Below are 18085 nucleotides of genomic sequence, written 5' to 3'. Positions count from 1 at the left end.
AAGCATTACAGTTTTGAAAACATAGCTTGTACAAAAAAAGTGGTCTCTTGGCACAACTTACCCTGGGTATGGGGTAAGCTGAGCCATGGGACAGGGTAAGTTAAGCCGCCTACAAGTTTCTGCACTGAATGAAATATTACCACTACCTTTTTAAAACCATGTCTATCTTTATTTCCCAAACACAATTCAACACAATCACAATCGCATTTTTGTCTTTTAATCATTTAAGGATATTTTAACACAGGCTTAACACCTAACAAATACTTTGTACTTTTTTTTACACTTTTAACATAGGCCCTGTTGTTATCTCATATCCCAGCGAAAATGCCTTGCATTATGCCTGGGAAGAAAACACTTCAATTTGCTCAACTTGCCATTGGCTCAACCATTGGCTCAACTTACCCCATGGCCATTGGCTCAACTTACCCCAAGGCAAACATTTGATTTTAGCTCAACTTACCCCAAGGCAAACGTTTAATTTTGACTATATTAGCCCACACAGTTACAAGCATTCACTTTCATGCTAGGTTTAGGATCTCATATTGAAGCTTATAGAGACCCCAACCGATGTATAGAACAACGTTAAAATGATCTACTTTGGTTTAGATACAAGCATCATGAAACATCTAACACAATACATTAATTTGACTTAGTGAAAATCCGTTTTTTGGACCTAACTTACTTACCCACTTTTTCCATTTGGTTTCTTCCTTCACAGACTCAAAGAAATGATTACCTCTTCCTAAATATTTGGTAAAATAATTTATTTTGTGTATGGTTTCCTAGAAACAAGGGTGGCTCAACTTACCCCTTTGGCTCAACTTACCCCTCTCTCCTACAGGACTGAAATCACATTAATTAAAAAGTATATTCAGACCTAGAACTTAGACTACAGCTACAGGATCTACTTTCACCATATATTTACCACAGACTCCTGTCATTATACTAGTCTGTCCTGTTTGAGCCTAGCTGATGAAACTCGACAGTAGAGGAGAGAGGAGCCAGGTCTGCTGTAGAGGTGTGTCTGACCCTGGCCCTGATCTCTCCCAGGAGGCAGCAGTATGGATCATAGAGCTCAGACTCTGACTCACTCGTCACTGGGCACAGACGTTGATTCAACGTCTATTCCATGTTGGTTGATTCAACCAGTTTCTGCCCAGTGGGTCTGCTCTGTAGCTCTCTGGCCAGATGTGCTCTGCTATGCAGTGCAGCCGGCCTCCTGCTCTCCTCTCTTGTTCTCCTCTGTCCTCAGTGGGACGGAGGAAAAAGCCTTCTGTGGCACATGCCAGGGGACCAAGGCTCTCCCAGCACAGCCGGGCCTTCCAGCCCAAACAGCCCTAGCACGTAGAGTCACTCAGAGGTCATTGCATCCTAGCCTCAACCCTGCACTTCCTGTTGTTTCGGCCCCCTCAAAGAGACAGGCGGTCTGGCAGGCCTTGTTTATTCGGTCCACCGCATGTTTATCGGCTGGCTGAGAGGACCCTGGGGCCTGTCTGTCTCCCCACTGGGTGCTTCATTAAAGTAGCCTAAACTGGACCTGCTACGGAGCTTCCAGCTCATTCCAGTGGAACTTCAGACCAGACACATACCTTTTTGCAATGTTAATGCATCATCTCATTGGCAGGACGTGTGCTACTCATGACCGCCATCAGGGGGCTGTGTTGGAACATTAAAAGTTGAGCCAGCAGTTCTGTACTGTACAGTACATGTTGCTTATACAACTGGAATCCACAGCCAGTATCTGTACAGAAATCTCCATCCACGTTGTGTGTGTTTACTTATGGCTTTAAGTCAGTCCAGGCCTGATATACATAAGCTACTCCTCGAGGTATTGATTTACTGATTTACACACACAGGATGGATAATGAACGCTGTTTCAGTGAAGCTAGCTTATCTTCAGGCACCTATCTGTCTGTGTGTTATTCTCACCAGCAGAGTCAGGCAGGCTGACCCTTCATGGGAAACAAACCCTGTTTTCCCCTTTCATTCCCCCCATCTCTCCTACCTCCTGCACTCTCTCCAAATCCCCTGTGGAATCCCAGACATGCATGCACTGGACTGGAGGTCTAATCTCCCTTGGGAAGCTGAAACACTTTCGCCGAACTCAACAAACTTAGTGACTAGTGTACACTAAAAGAGGGTCAATACGTCTAAGTGTTGGCCCATTGTTATAAAATGTGAGTATTTATTAATCTATGACTGAACTGAACACCCCCTTTACAGTGACCTCATGTCTGAGGGCTTTATATTTTCAGTCAAAGACTTCAGACCTGGTATGAGTCAGTCTACCAATGCACTCACTACTTTTTTACTCTCTTTTTGAGTGTTACAAAGGCTTGGGCTAAAATAGAAATGTTGCCTATTGGGATTTCTCTCTAAATTTCACTTCACTTATAGAGGTTTTGTAGCGTCATGTGAGTTACAATTTCAATTTTTTCAATTCCTTCTCATCAATGGCCTTGTCATGGTTATGACATGGTTACTTATGAGTCATTCTAGTATTGTCTTGACACGTTTACACAGTGGTGGAAAAAGTACCCAATTGTCATACTTCAGTAAAAGACAACTTAGTAGAAAATGACTCATGTAAAAGTGAAAGTCACCCAGTAAAATACTACTTGAGTAAAAGTCTAAAAGTATTTGGTTTTAAATATACTTAAGTATCAAAAGTAAAAGTTCAAATTCCTTATATTAAGCAAACCAGACGGCACAATTTTCTTGTTTTTCTAATTTACGGATAGCCAGGGGCACACTCCAACACTCAGACAACATTTACAAACAAAGCATTTGTGTTTAGTGAGTCTGCCAGATTAGAGGCAGTAGGGATGACCAGGGACGTTCTCTTGATAAGTGCGTGAATTGGACCATTTTCCTGTCCTGCTAAGCATTCAAAATATAATGAGTACTTTTGGGTGTCAGGGAAAATGTATGGAGTAAAAAGTACATCATTTTATTTTGGAATGTAGTGAAGTAAAAGTTGTCCAAAATATAAATAGTAAAGTAAAGTACAGATACCCCAAAAAACTATTTAAGTAGTACTTTAAAGTATGTTTACTTAAGTACTTTACACCACTAAGTTTACATACGCTGGGCCTATATCACTAGGATGTAGGTCACATCCTGTTTGACTATAGCACTCTAAGGGTCTTTCCTGAAGCTCAGCCATATGAATGGAGTAGACTCAGACCACCTATTTACTGTGTGACTCATGTGGTTAGTATGAGCTACCAGAGTGTATCAGAGAGGGTGGTCATCCCTGAAGTGCAGTGTGACATGCAACTGCTTGACATGCTAAGAGACATTTAGTGTATTTAAAAACCTGCATGCTTAGCCTAGCTCCCCCAGCCACCAGATTACCTTATGTGAGCTCATTTGTTTTTCCTGACTGTGTGTGTGTGTGAGCGAGTGTGTGTGCCAGGTGTGTGTGTGTGCCGTGTAGTGGAGCTGGCGAGACCTGTTTTTCCTGCTGATAGCCGCTGGCGACTGTGACAGGCATGAGTCACTCTCAGACTGCCCATTGTTAACTGTTTGCTGATGTCAATGCAGGATCTGTGGGGCATTTTCTGTTGCTGCCCCCAGCACAATGCACAATGGCAGACAGATGCTGACACCGCACAAAATTTATTTATTTAGCAAAAGCGACATTGGGCCTCTGACATGTGTTTGTGCCCCACAACAACAGAAATGGGGGGGAAAGAGAGAATGAAAAAAACGGAGGGTGGGTGCACAAAAAAGAACAAGTCTGTAGAATAGTCTAGTATGATTGGCTGAGTTTGACCCTGATACCCCTTATACAGGTTTCCATGGAGACATACTTCTGAATCTACTTCACTGCATGCTTGGGCTATGATAGATCTGCAACACTCAAACACATGCAAATTGGTTGTGTTATTGCATCAGAAAAAAAGCCTATAAAACCATGGGGCACAAAGACTGGGAGGGGCCAGCCTGGCCACCCAACCCCTCTGTTTAGCCTCTCGGCCAACTGGTGCCAAGACAGATACATTGCCATATTGCCAATCTGGAGACCCTGGTTCACCCCCCCCCCACCCACCACCACCCCAAACAAACAGACCAGACACCATCGACTAAGCTTTGGCCGAATGTCTCTGTCTGTGTGCTTGTGGGTTCTATTTTTGTGAAATGCAGCACTTGAACAATCAGAGTGGAACAGTTAACCACTGATTTGTAGTGGAGATGAGAAGAGGCTTGAGATAGCAGTTTGGGGAAAGAGGGGAGACATATGGGCATCACGTAGGATTGATAGGATTGCCATGTTAATGATAGGATTGCCTGGCTGATGCCGGGAATAATGAGAGAGAGCGAGAGAGAGAGCGAGAGAGAGAGCGAGAGAGCGAGAGAGAGCGAGAGAGAGCGAGAGAGAGAGAGAGAGAGAGAGAGAGAGAGAGAGAGAGAGAGAGAGAGAGAGAGAGAGAGAGAGAGAGAGAGAGAGAGAGAGAGAGAGAGAGAGAGAGAGAGAGAGAGAGAGAGAGAGAGAGAGAGAGAGAGAGAGAGAGAGAGAGAGAGAGAGAGAGAGAGAGAGAGAGAGAGAGAGAGAGAGAGAGAGAGAGAGAGAGAGAGAGAGAGAGAGAGAGAGAGAGAGAGAGAGAGAGAGAGAGAGAGAGAGAGAGAGAGAGAGAGAGAGAGAGAGAGAGAGAGAGAGAGAGAGAGAGAGAGAGAGAGAGAGAGAGAGAGAGAGAGAGAGAGAGAGAGAGAGAGAGAGAGAGAGAGAGAGATTCTGCAAAATAAATTATTCAGCTTCTCTTTTGTCTCCCACTCCTCTCCTCAGCGCTTTGCTGGAACGGCCCTGACAGGTTTATTCTAGCTCTGCTCTGTCTGTGGAGTGGAATGCCTGCCTACGTCACGTTCACACGGCTTCACAATGCTCAAAATGGCCCGTTAATTAGACTGGCAAATTACAGCCCGACGCTTCCTTGCAGGTGACTGTGGGAAATGCATGTTCTTCAAGAGCTCTTTTATTCCAAGGACCAGGAGAAGAAACACTCCAGCAGCTACAGAGAAGGGGTTTTGTTGTTAAGAGGCATCTCTTGAGATGTGGTCTTAGACTTAACTTATAGAAATTATTCATGTGAACAATCAGTTAATATGAGTAGGGGCTGGATTTTATTTCTGGCCATGTGACCTGACCAGGAATAACTCTGGGTTATAGTTATATAATTATACAGTTGAAGTCGGAAGTTTACATACACTTAGGTTGGAGTCATTAAAACTTATTTTTCAACCACTCCACAAATTTCTTGTTAACAAACTATAGTTTTGGCAAGTCGGTTAGGACATCTACTTTGTGCATGAAACAAGTAATTTTTCCAACAATTGTTTACAGACAGATTATTTCACTTATAATTCACTGTATCACAATTCCAGTGGGTCAGAAGTTTACATACACTAAGTTGACGGTGCCTTTAAACAGCTTGGAAAATTCCAGAAAATGATGTCATGGCTTTAGAAGATTCTGATAGGCTAATTGACATCATCTGAGTCAATTGGAGGTGTACCTGTGGATGTACTGTATTTCAAGGCCTACCTTCAAACTCAGTGCCTCTTTGCTTGACATCATGGGAAAATCAAAAGAAATCAGCCAATACCTCAGAAAGAAATTGTAGACCTCCACAAGTCTGGTTCATCCTTGGGAGCAATTTCCAAATGCCTGAAGGTACCACGTTCATCTGTACAAACAATAGTACGCAAGTATAAACACCATGGGACCACGCAGCCGTCATACCACTCAGGAAGGAGACGCGTTCTGTCTCCTAGAGATGTACGTACAGTGAGGGGGAAAAAGTATTTGATCCCCTGCTGATTTTGTACGTTTGCCCACTGACAAAGACATGATCAGTCTATAATTTTAATGGTAGGTTTATTTGAACAGTGAGAGACAGAATAACATCAATAAAATACAGAAAAACACATGTCAAAAATGTTATAAATTGATTTGCATTTTAATGAGGGAAATAAGTATTTGACCCCCTCTCAATCAGAAAGATTTCTGGCTCCCAGGTGTCTTTTATACAGGTAACGAGCTGAGATTAGGAGCACACTCTTAAAGGAAGAAACAAATTACCATCATTATGTTTGGAGGAAAAAGGGGGTAGCTTGCGAGCCGAAGAACACCATCCCAACCGTGAAACATGGGGGTGGCAGCATCATGCTGTGGGGTTGCTTTGCTGCAGGAGGGACTGGTGCACTTCACAAAATGGATGGCATCATGAGGAAGGAAAATTATGTGGATATATTGAAGCAACATCTCAAGACATCAGTCAGGAAGTTAAAGCTTGGTCACAAATGGGTCTTCCAAATGGACAATGACCCCAAGGATACTTCCAAAGTTGTGGCAAAATGGCTTAAGGACAACAAAGTCAAGGTATTGGAGTGGCCATCACAAAGCCCTGACCTCAATCCTATAGAAAATGTGTGGGCAGAACTGAAAAAGCGTGTGCAAGCAAGGAGGCCTACAAACCTGACTCAGTTACACCAGCTCTGTCAGGAGGAATGGGCCAAAATTCACTGAACTTATTGTGGGAAGCTTGTGGAAGGCTACCCGAAACGTGTGACCCACGTTAAACAATTTAAAGGCAATGCTACCAAATACTAATTGAGTGTATGTAAACTTCTGAACCACTGGGAATGTGATGAAAGAAATAAAAGCTGAAATAAATCATTCTCTCCACTATTATTCTGACATTTCACATTCTTAAAATAAAGTGGTGATCCTAACTGACCTAAGACAGGGTATTTTTACTAGGATTAAATGTCAGGAATTGTGAAAACCTGAGTTTAAATGTATTTGGCTAAGGTGTATGTAAACTTCCGACTTCAACTGTATATATAGTTATATACTCCCAAAGATCTACCATTACAACTGTGACACAGCCCAAGGTCAATATTTTGCCCATGACAACGTTCTTACCTGTATTGGGTTATATATTGACACACTTATTAAGGCCATTGCTCAAAGAGCATCATGCAGATAATTATTCTAGGAATTCATCATCACCACAAATAATGTGCATACAGAGGAGTATTGGTATGGGAATAGTGTGTCCTGTGTGTATGGGGATGAATAGGGTGAATTTGCTTCCTCTGTAATTTCTATCCCATGAACTGCAATTGTCTATGTGCTGGGGGGCTAGGGTAAGTCTGTCCTATCTGGTGGTATTTTCTTGTCTTATCTGGTGTCCTGTGTGAACTTAAGTATGCTCCCTCTATTTCTCCCATCTCTCTCTCTCTCCCCTCCCGGAGGACCTGAGCCCAAGGATCATGCGTTAGGACTACCTGGCCTGATGACTCCTGGCTTTCCCAGTCCACCTGGTCGTGCTGCTGATCCAGTTTCTGCTGTTTTTCCTGTGGCTATGGAACCCTGACCTGTTCACCGGATGTGCTACCTTGTCCTGGACCTGCTGTTTTCTCTCTCTCTCTCTCTCTCTCTCTCTCTCTCTCTACTGCACCTGCTGACTTGACCTCTGAATGCTCGGCTATGAAAAGCCAACTGACATTTACTCCTGAGGTGCTGACCTGTTGCACCCTCTACAACCACTGTGATTATTATTTGACCCTGCTGGTCATCTATTAACGTTTAAACATTTAGAAGAATGATCTTGTCTTAATGGCCATGTACTCTTATAATCTCCACTCGGCACAGCCAGTTTGGGGTTTTAGGCTGGGTTTCTGTATAAGCACTTTGTAAAAAGGGCTTTATACTGTAAATACATTTGATTGATTGAACTGACAAAATAACTATCAGGAGTAAGAGGGAGGATGAGACACACCTAATTTGTTGATGACTCATGTTCTTATATGACACTGTCACTTCCCCTTCATTGGGACATCATCAGCCACCTTGCCTACAGTACATGATTGTCACTTGATGCCAGTACAAGCAGGTATGACAGCTTTTTGACACGTTGTGTAGCCTTCTAATTTCCTTCTGCTTTGAACATTTATTTGTAGCTCGGCATTGCAATGAGATGGCAGATCATGAACTACGCCCACACACAACCCTCAGAGCTGACAGTCTCAGACTGATCTGCTGTCTCTCTCTGTATGGGTAAACATATGGAAACTAGCCTGGATAGTCACACACATAATGAAAGCTATTTTCAATCACACTCAAACCACAATGCTGGCACTTTTCAATGTTACCGCACAGCGCAGCAACAATGCTGATGCCGATGCTTTGATTTAATTGGGAGTCAGTTGTCTAGATGCCTTTGTCTCTGTGGCTGTTATGTTTTCCATGACAGTGTCTGGTGATAACAAAAGCAGACTTAAGAAAGTGGCGCTGAGGGATGGGAAGATTGAGGCTACGCACTCGTGAAACAGTGCATTAGCATCAAAAGCAGCGCTCACTCAAGCACAACATCCTTTCAAATAGGGCTGGCCTGGCTGGCTGACGCAGGGTGGAATGCACTAACCATGAGTTGGAGCCTGGTTTGTAGGGCTGCTCGCTGCAGTGCAAGGGGGACGTGGGCCCCATGCTGGACATAAAAGGCTGGGATGGTACATTCCTGGCCGGCCGGACAATGCCAAAAAGGAATGCCACTATTCCCAGGGCAGGCAGCTCAGTTAATCTAGCTAGTGACTCCACTGTACCTCCCAGTTAAGGCCTACCTGGGCAGCGCTTTGTGAAGCTGGGCCTAGTAGGATGCTGTGTGAGACTATAGCGCTGTTTACCTCTATTATAATATTTCTCGCTGACGTTTAGCTCTCCTCTACTTTCCTCTCCTCCCAGCTTGTCTCCTGCATCCTAAAATAAAGGTATTTCTGTATGTAGATGGAAATATCTCTCTGCCCCCCCCCCCTCCTGCCTCCTCTGCTCTGCCGTGTGAGAGTCCACCATCCCTGAACAATCAGACATACTGTAGCTCCCAGCAAGAGATGTAATTTCTGTTTGCAACACAAGGCATGACTCCGCTGTCAGGGAGCTGAGAAAACTGGGATAGAGCAACTGAAGAGAGGCAGCAGAATGTAGCCAAGCAAAATTCTGCCAAAATAGACCGTACTAGAAACATTTCTCTAGTTCCATACAGTTACTCCAGAAGCTAACACCTATCTCATAAATCTCATATAATAATGTCAATTGGGCAATATCTGTGTGTGAACTACAAACAAACCCAATAGTACAGTTATATGCTTGTGAGAACTGTTCAGTGTTGCCACAGCACATGCAATAAAATGTGCTTTCAGTGGAATGGTCACATATGGCCATAGCATCTCTCCCCTTCCAAGGAGTGTTTACAAGTCTGTTTTCAATGGTGGTTCCCTGATAGATTCAGCAGCAAAGACTCCCACTGTCAAGCATGTTTTGTTTATAAGATTTTACACTGAAAATAAAGGATGGTTCCTTTAAATCACAGTGTTAAAATGTGATATTAGCTTTTCTTCTGGTCAAGTCAGTAGGCACTGGGTCGATAGTTCTGGCTGCTCTTTGATAGGTTCTGGGCTTAATGAGGTAAGGCTTCCTCCATGCCAAGCCATCGCCACGGAAACGGCATTCCGTGCCAGAGAAGCTCCTCAGGGAGGAGAGGCGGGTGGGCACTGTCTGCCCACAGCCCACCATCTCCATTTAATCAGCAGGGTGAAAGGAGCTCTTGAGAGAAGACACTTCCCCCAAGTCGTCCTGTGGGTCAGTGAGTAAGAGAGCGAGAGAGCGAGAGCTGCCTGATGCATTGCCTGCCTGTAAAACCACACTAATATCAAGCCCAGCTGTGAGGGAGGAGGGCTACGAGGAGCCAAGCGCCTGCCATTTGTCGAGGTTAGGGGAGCACTGCTCCCATTCAGAGCACATTTGTTTGCTAGCTTAAGGGAGGATACATAGTTTTACTGCTGTGGTGCGTTCAATCATTGAGTGAGTGGGAAAGGTTTTCAAATGAAGCCTACAGTATCTTGAGTCATTATGGGAGAAATGGTGTGAGAATAAGTCTCACAAGCTGCTTTATTTGGCTAATAAACTGTGTTGTACACCAAGGACGTGGGGGTTACTAATTGTCTCTTTAGTGGGGCAGTGAACTACATTAAGCAATGCTGAGGGCCTATAATAACAAATGAACTGAATAGAAATGCAAAGGTGCACTGCACACATACAGTATGAAAACATCTGTTTGACCTTATTATAACCCTCCACCATGTCATAAAGAAGGAATCACTCCCACTCTGTACTAGTGTTTCACCTTTTTAAGCCACGTTCCTTCTAAATGTCACTGTGCATGGTTGAGACTGGCACTACCGTTCAATGCCTTGTCTGCTACAGTCAGGCCTCTTAGAACAATTAAAGGATCGGTCACATTAGTGTTTGGGGCTGTGACTCTGTGACTCTCCCCACATCTTACCTCTGTGTCCTCCTCACTGCGTCTCTGGCTAAAGGAACCAGGCAGCTTTGCTGCATCTGTTCCCTTAGGTTTGTCAGTGGAAACGTTGCCACTGGAGATTTTTAAAAGACAAAGTCTCACCAATTTTAGAACATCCAATCCCTCAAAGTCCTTTCAGCTGTCCGACTACGACTTTTTAGTCTTCCTTGATAACATAGCACACATTTAAGGAGAGTATTTTCCATACTGTCATAAAGGTAATTGCCCTCTTTGCCTTGTCCAGTTCTTATTGTTTCCCATCCCATTTTATAATAGCAAATTCATGGTGCTAAACGGCTCACATTTTGCTAATGATCATCGGGAGCACTAATCCCCTATTTGCAATTTGTGGAGAGTAAGAAGTGAAGGTCAGATAAGGCTTTACTTCACGAATTGACCGAGACACCCATTCCTCACATCTCTAGTCTTAGTGCCAACTGTACTGTACCTCCTCTCTAATACCAGGCATACTGGGTAGTAACGTCTCTTCCAGATTACTGCCCTCCCTTACTCCACAAATGGAAATGGACTCCACAAACCATATGACCCATGGGGCGGCGCGCAATTGGTCCAGCGTCGTCCAGGGTAGGGGAGGGAATGGCCGGCAGAGATGTAGCTCAGTTGATAGAGCATGGCGTTTGCAACGCCAGGGTTGTGGGTTTGATTCCCACAGGGGGTATGAAAAAAAAAGAATGTATGCACTAACTGTAAGTCGCTCTGGATAAGAGCGTCTGCTAAATGACTAAAAAGTAATTGTAAAAATATGTGATATTTAGCCCCTCTCTCCTCCTCCTCCTCCTCCTGTAAAGAATGTGAAAAGTGTGGGTAGCACTGGCAGACACAAGTGAAAACGGCTTACTGCTAATGAGTCTCTTTGGGTTTCTGTTATATGGCTTACAGATGGTAGGGGTAGCTCAGCAAGACAAAACAAAGATGTTCCACTTTGTTTCTCGTTTTGTTTCCCATTCTACAGCTCTTGTCTGTGCTGTAGGTAACCCAACCCATCTGTTGGCTCCAAATGGAAATTCCAGCTAACACAGCCTCCTATATTTTCTGTCTTCATAATCCCTGTGACAGCCCACATGAAAAAATATTACAGTTTACTATAGAATACTGCAGTACTTACAATATAATTTTATAGTAAACTGTAGTATACTGTAGAATACTATACTACACACTGTAGTATCCCTCGATCATGTGTAGTACTTATTATAGAATTGTGTAGTATACTGTAGAATACTATAGTAAATAGTACAGTATTATCCGCAAAAAAACACTGTAGTAAATAGTACAGTAATATCTGCAAAAACACTACAGTCCGCAAAATCACTACACTTTTTTTTAACAATAGTAAATACTACAGTATTTAATTTGTATATACCCTTCCCATTCCCCTCCCCCATATCTCAATTTGTGCCACCCATAACCGAGAAACCTACATGCCAAGTATAGACCATATATTGTGTTCCCTACAGGTTATAGAAAAGAGCAGAAGTTCTGAACTATCTGTTCAGACCCCAGTCCTATCTACCTACTTACAGGTTATGGAAAATGTGCTGTTTTAGTATTTCTCCAGTAGGTTTCCTGAAGGAGATAGCCTCCACTTCTATGTCAAAGATAATAAAACAAATACACTATAGTAAATACTACAGTAATGTTTGCAAAAACACTACAGTAAATACTACAGTATACTACAGTCTGCAAAAAACACTACAGTAACTACTACAGTATAGTACAGGCTGCAAAAACACTACAGTAAATGCTACAATTAACTACAATCCGCAAAAACACTACATTAATTACTATATTATACTACAGTAAATACTAAATAATTCACTGTAGTGTTTTAGCGGACTTTAATCCACAAAAACAATACAGTGAATACTACATTAAAGTCCGCAAAAACACTACAGTGAATAATATATTATTTATACCATAGTATACTATAGTATTTTTTTCATGTCAGAGTAATGTGATGTACTGTGTGTGTACTTCATTCTCCCTATGACCTCTCCTTGTGAGTTATGGGTTGTTTCATCTTATTTTGTGCAATGTAATGAATTCCATTCTTCCTCTCCCATGACAGAGTGATATTTAGTACACTGACCAGGAACAGAGACATTGTTCTCAGCCTTAATCAACTAGCTAGCTACTTCAAAACAAATAGTAGTCATTACTGTAGTTTTATGTTTCTGCTCACGAAAACAAACTACTGCGGAGAACAACATTTCCATTAATGAATTTTCAGTGGAAGCTCATTTGTAAAGCTCTCGTAACAAATTGTTGGGGGGTTATATTCATATGATGTCATATGGAAATGAAGATGAGAGCATAGCCTCAGTCTGCTATTCTAAAGGACATATGCAAGAACTGGCTGTATGAATGACTGTCCTTAGTGCCTTCAAGGGGATTTTTATCTAAATGTTATAAAGCTTAGTTTTTGTACCAGCAGTAATTTAACTGAGATGTCCTGGTTGTGTCAGAGAGAAGCTTCAAAACACTCCCACAGATGAAAGGCAAAACTGATTTAGAAAATGAATAACCAAATAATCAATTTTACCAATCACTTTACCATTTTAGATTAAAATGTAATCTGTCATATTCAAATGATTAAATCTGGAACAATAGTACTGTATAATGCTGTATATCTATCTACACAATGGAACGGGAACGGAACTGTAGAGCAAGATGGCCTCTCATTGGTTGCCTCCCCTATTGGACCAATAAGAGTAATGAGACAGGAGGGCCATTGCTCAGTGAACCAGGCACACTGCCCGTGATGCCCTCAACAATATGCACCGTCTAGTCTACTGTATCTTTATTAGCAGCTTGGCAGGGCTCCACCATGGATTCCTTTTTGTGGTCTTTGATTGATGTCCTATTGTCCAGTGTGGTGCCAAGGAGACAATTTATCTATATGTGGCAGTTGTGGAGACAGCACCAGATCTTCCTTCCTGTGGGCTCAAAGCCTTCTATTATGGCAAGGCTGACTTCCTGTAACTTTAAACTGGCTTTGAATGGGGTCAGTCTTTCAAAGCACAAGCCTCATATCTAAAACATTATGAATTCATTTAAGCTTAACTTTTTAAATATAAATTCCTGAGCATTTCATTTAGTGAAAGTAAAAGCAGGCTATTAACCAATCAGTTGTTGATAATCTACAGTAAACCTATTCAGAATTACTAAATATGTGTGGAAGTATACAGTGCATTCGGAAAGTATTCAGACCCCTTGACTTTTTCCACATTTTGTTACGTTACAGCCTTATTCTAAAATAGATTCAATTGTTTTTTTCCCCTCATCAAACTACACACAATACACCATAATGACAAAGCAAAAACTGTTTTTTTTAAATATTTTTTTACAATTTTAATTTAAAAAATAATAATAATGAAATATCACATTTATGTAAGTATTCAGACCCTTTACTCAGTACTTTGTTGAAGCACCTTTGGCAGCGATTACAGCCTTGAGTCTTCTTGGTGTCACGATCGTTGGAGGAAGTGGACCAATGCGCAGCGTGATGAGTGAACATACTTTTAATTTAGATTCACCACACGAACAAAACAACAAAACGATACGTGAAGTCCTAAGTAACAGACACAAACCATACACGGAACAAGATCCCACAAAACACTGTGGAAAACAGGCTGCCTAAGTATGGTACCCAATCAGAGACAACAAGCAACAGCTGACACTCGTTGCCTCTGATTGAGAACCACCCCGGCCAACACAGAAACACATGAGCTAGATACAGAACCTAGAACACAAACACAATGAAACAACACACCCTGGCTCAACATAACAGAGTCCCAGAGCCAGGGCGTGACAGTACCCCCCAAAAAAAAAAAGTAATATGCGACCGCGCCAAACATAAACCGAACAGGGGAGGGCCGGGTCGGCATTCCTCCTCGGAGGCGGTTCCGGCTCCGGGCTTGACCACCACCCTCCGTAGCGCCCCTGGTCCGGTCTGGCCCCGCTGGCTGGAGCTGGACTGGACATCGGTGGAGCGGAATGCTTAGGCTCCGATGTGGAGCAGCTGACCGGTACCTGACCAGGCACCGGTGACCCCGGCACGGGCTGTGCCGGACTGACGACGCGCACCACAGGCTTGGTGCGGGGAGCAGGAACGAGCCAGACCGGGCTGACGACGCGCACCACAGGCTTGGTGCGGGGAGCATGGACGGGCCGATCCGGGCTGACGAAGCGCACCACAGGCTTGGTGCGGGGAGCAGGTACGGGCCGGACCGGGCTGGCGACGCGCACCATAGGCTTGGTGCGAGGGACAGGAACAGGCCGGACCGCACTGGGAACACACACCACTGGCCTTACCCGGGGATCAGGAACGGGCCGGACCGGACTGGCAACACACCTCAGTACCTCTCGCCGTGCCTCTACATTTCCCTTCCCTCTACTCGCCAATGGCTCCCGTAACCCGGTGGCCTTCTCTCCTCGTCCACTAACTCGCCCCTTATCTGCCTCCAGCAGCCCCGTCGTCCACGGTGTGAGCCCCCCCCTAAATGTTTTTGGGGTTTGTCTCTCCCCCGTGGATATGGCCTCCATGGCTCTCGCCAGACTCTCCATCCTCTGCTCCCAAGTCCAACCTCTCTCCTCCTCACGCGGCTTGACCCAGTCGAGATGGATATCCGCTAGAGTTACCTCTGGCGTTGGCTCCTGGACACGCTGCTTGACCCAGTCGAGGTGGATATCCGCTAGAGTTCTCTCTGGCGTTGGCTCCTGGACACGCTGCTTGGTCCAGTTATGGTGGGATCTTCTGTCACGATCGTTGGAGGAAGTGGACCAATGCGCAGCGTGATGAGTGAACATACTTTTAATTTAGATTCACCACACGAACAAAACAACAAAACGATACGTGAAGTCCTAAGTAACAGACACAAACCATACACGGAACAAGATCCCACAAAACACTGTGGAAAACAGGCTGCCTAAGTATGGTTCCCAATCAGAGACAACAAGCAACAGCTGACACTCGTTGCCTCTGATTGAGAACCACCCCGGCCAACACAGAAACACATGAGCTAGATACAGAACCTAGAACACAAACACAATGAAACAACATACCCTGGCTCAACATAACAGAGTCCCAGAGCCAGGGCGTGACACTTGGTTATGACACTACAAGCTTGGCACACCTGTATTTGGGGAGTATCTCCCATTCTTCTCTGTAGATCCTCTCAAGCTCTGTCAGGTTGGATGGGGAGCGTTGCTGCACAGCTATTTTCAGGTCTCTCAAGAGATGTTCGATCGGGTTCAAGTCCGGGCTCTGGCTGGGCCACTCAAGAACATTCAGAGACTTGTCCTGAAAGCCACTCCTGCATTGTCTTGGCTGTGTGCCTAGGGTCGTTGTACTGTTGGAAGGTGAAACCTTCACCCCAGTCTGAGGTCCTGAGCGCTCTAGAGCAAGTTTTCATCAAGGATCTCCCAGTCCCTGCGGCTGAAAAACATCCCCACAACATGATGCTGCCACCACCATGCTTCACCGTAGGGATTGTGCCAGGTTTCCTCCAGACGTGATGCTTGGCATTCAGGCCAAAGAGTTCAATCTTGGTTTCATCAGACCAGAGAATCTTGTTTCTCATGGTCTGAGAGTCTTTAGGTGCCTTTTGGCAAACTCCAAGCGGGTTGTTATGTGCCTTTTACTGAGGAGTGGCTTCCGTCTGGCCACTCTACCATAAAGGCCTGATTAGTGGAGTGCTGCAGAGATGGTTGTCCTTCTGGAAGTTTTTCCCATCTCCACAGGGGAACTCTAGAGCTCTGTCAGAGTGACCATCGGGTTCTTGGTCACCTCCCTGACCAAGCCCTTCTCCCCCGATTGATCAGTTTGGCCAGGCGGCCAGCTCTAGGAAGAGTCTTGGTAGTTCCAAACTTCTTCCATTTAAGAATGATGGAGGTCACTATGTTCTTGGGGACCTTCAATGCTGCAGAAATGTTTTGGTACCCTTGACCAGATCTGTGCCTCAACACAATCCTGTCTCGGAGCTCTACAGACAATTCCTTCAACCTCATGGCTTGGTTTTTGCTCTGACATGAACTGTCAACTGTGGGACCTTATATAGACAGGTGTGTGCCTTTCCAAATCATGTCTAATCAATTGAATTTACCACAGGTGAACTCTAATCAAGTTGTAGAAACATCTCAAGGATGACCAATGGAAACAGGATGCACCTGAGCTCAATTTCGAGTCTCATAGCAAAGGGTCTGAATACTTATGTAAATAAGGTATTTCTGTTTTTTATTCGTAATACATTTGCAAGCATTTCTAAAAACCTGTTTTTGCTTTGTCATTATGGGGTATTGTGTGTAGATTGCTGAGGATTTTGTTTTATTTAATCCATTTTAGAATAAGGCTGTAACGTAACAAAATGTGGAAAAAGTAAAGGGGTCTGAATACTCTCCGAAGGCACTGATCTGAAAAAGGTCTGCCTGACACAGCAGAAGTTAAAACCACAGCAGGAAACCATGTTAGCAGATAACTCAGCCTCTTCCTGTCTGGGGTGATACAGTATATCTCCACCTCATTGGCCACAGAATACAGCATATGTTTTAAAGAGCTAATCTTTCACAAGTAATGTGCTTTTGTACTGTTCCTTTGCTTAAATGCAAATGTTTCTCCAAACTCCTCTCCACTCTCTTAGGTTCTTATTAGTGTAAAACATATTTGAATTATTTGTATTTCTCAATGACTGAAGGCCATGACATAATTACCTGACTCCGCCGCACAACACCTGCACCATGGCAACAATAGCAAACTTCAACTGAATGCCCACACTTACAGCAGGTTGATGAGGGAGTTTTGGTTGACTTTTTCCATAAAATAGCTATTTAAAAAAAAAAAAATTAATTGTACCTTTATTTAACTAGGCAAGTCAGTTAAGAACAAATTCTTATTTACAATGACGGCCTACACCGGCCAAACCCGGACGACGCTGGGCCAATTGTGCGCCGCCCTATGGGACTCCCAATCACGGCCGGTTGTGATACAGCCTGGAATCGAACCAGGGGGTCTGTAGTGACACCTCAAGCACTGAGATGCAGTGCCTTAGACTGCTGCCCCACTCGGGAGTCCGAGCTATATACTTTATTCATTAATTTTTTTATCAAAATGACAATTCATTGGCATCTACATTGACCTGACTGACCTATTCTTGCTCAGGTGTTACATACAGTATTTTGTGTATACTGTACTGTACATGTACAATGACAGGACATCTGAAATACCACATTGGCTCTATATGTATTCCTGTTTGACTACAGGCCTTATTTCCCCTTAATTTGTCATCCTCTCTGTTGTGTTCCTGAGACCTGTAGGGCATTTGCTGGCCTGGTGACACAGAGGTTAATACGGAGGCAGAGATTTATAGAGCCTCCACTGTCAACAGTCGCCATTTTAATAATCAAATCCAAACTCTGCCAGAGCAAATATTTATACAGCTCTGTCTGCCTGGACACCTTGGCTGGAGCCGTTCCAACTAAGCCTCTTTGGTGTGACACGTAACAGGATGGATGACACAGGGTTGAGAGAGAGAGACCTCAAAGGACACTGACACTGTAAATGCCATTATATTGCTGGTGCTGCAGCTGATTCATGTATTGGCCACTCCAAGGTCACACCTTCATTGAGACCTTCCTCCTCTTGACATCTAGAATATGGCTGTAGTAAAGACTGTTCTGATTCTCAGGGTAAATGTGTCTTTTCCAGT

This window comes from Coregonus clupeaformis, chromosome 36 (assembly GCF_020615455.1).
Source record: "Coregonus clupeaformis isolate EN_2021a chromosome 36, ASM2061545v1, whole genome shotgun sequence".
In the NCBI taxonomy this organism is placed as follows: domain Eukaryota; kingdom Metazoa; phylum Chordata; class Actinopteri; order Salmoniformes; family Salmonidae; genus Coregonus; species Coregonus clupeaformis.
Note: the sequence above shows the minus strand (reverse complement) of the source record.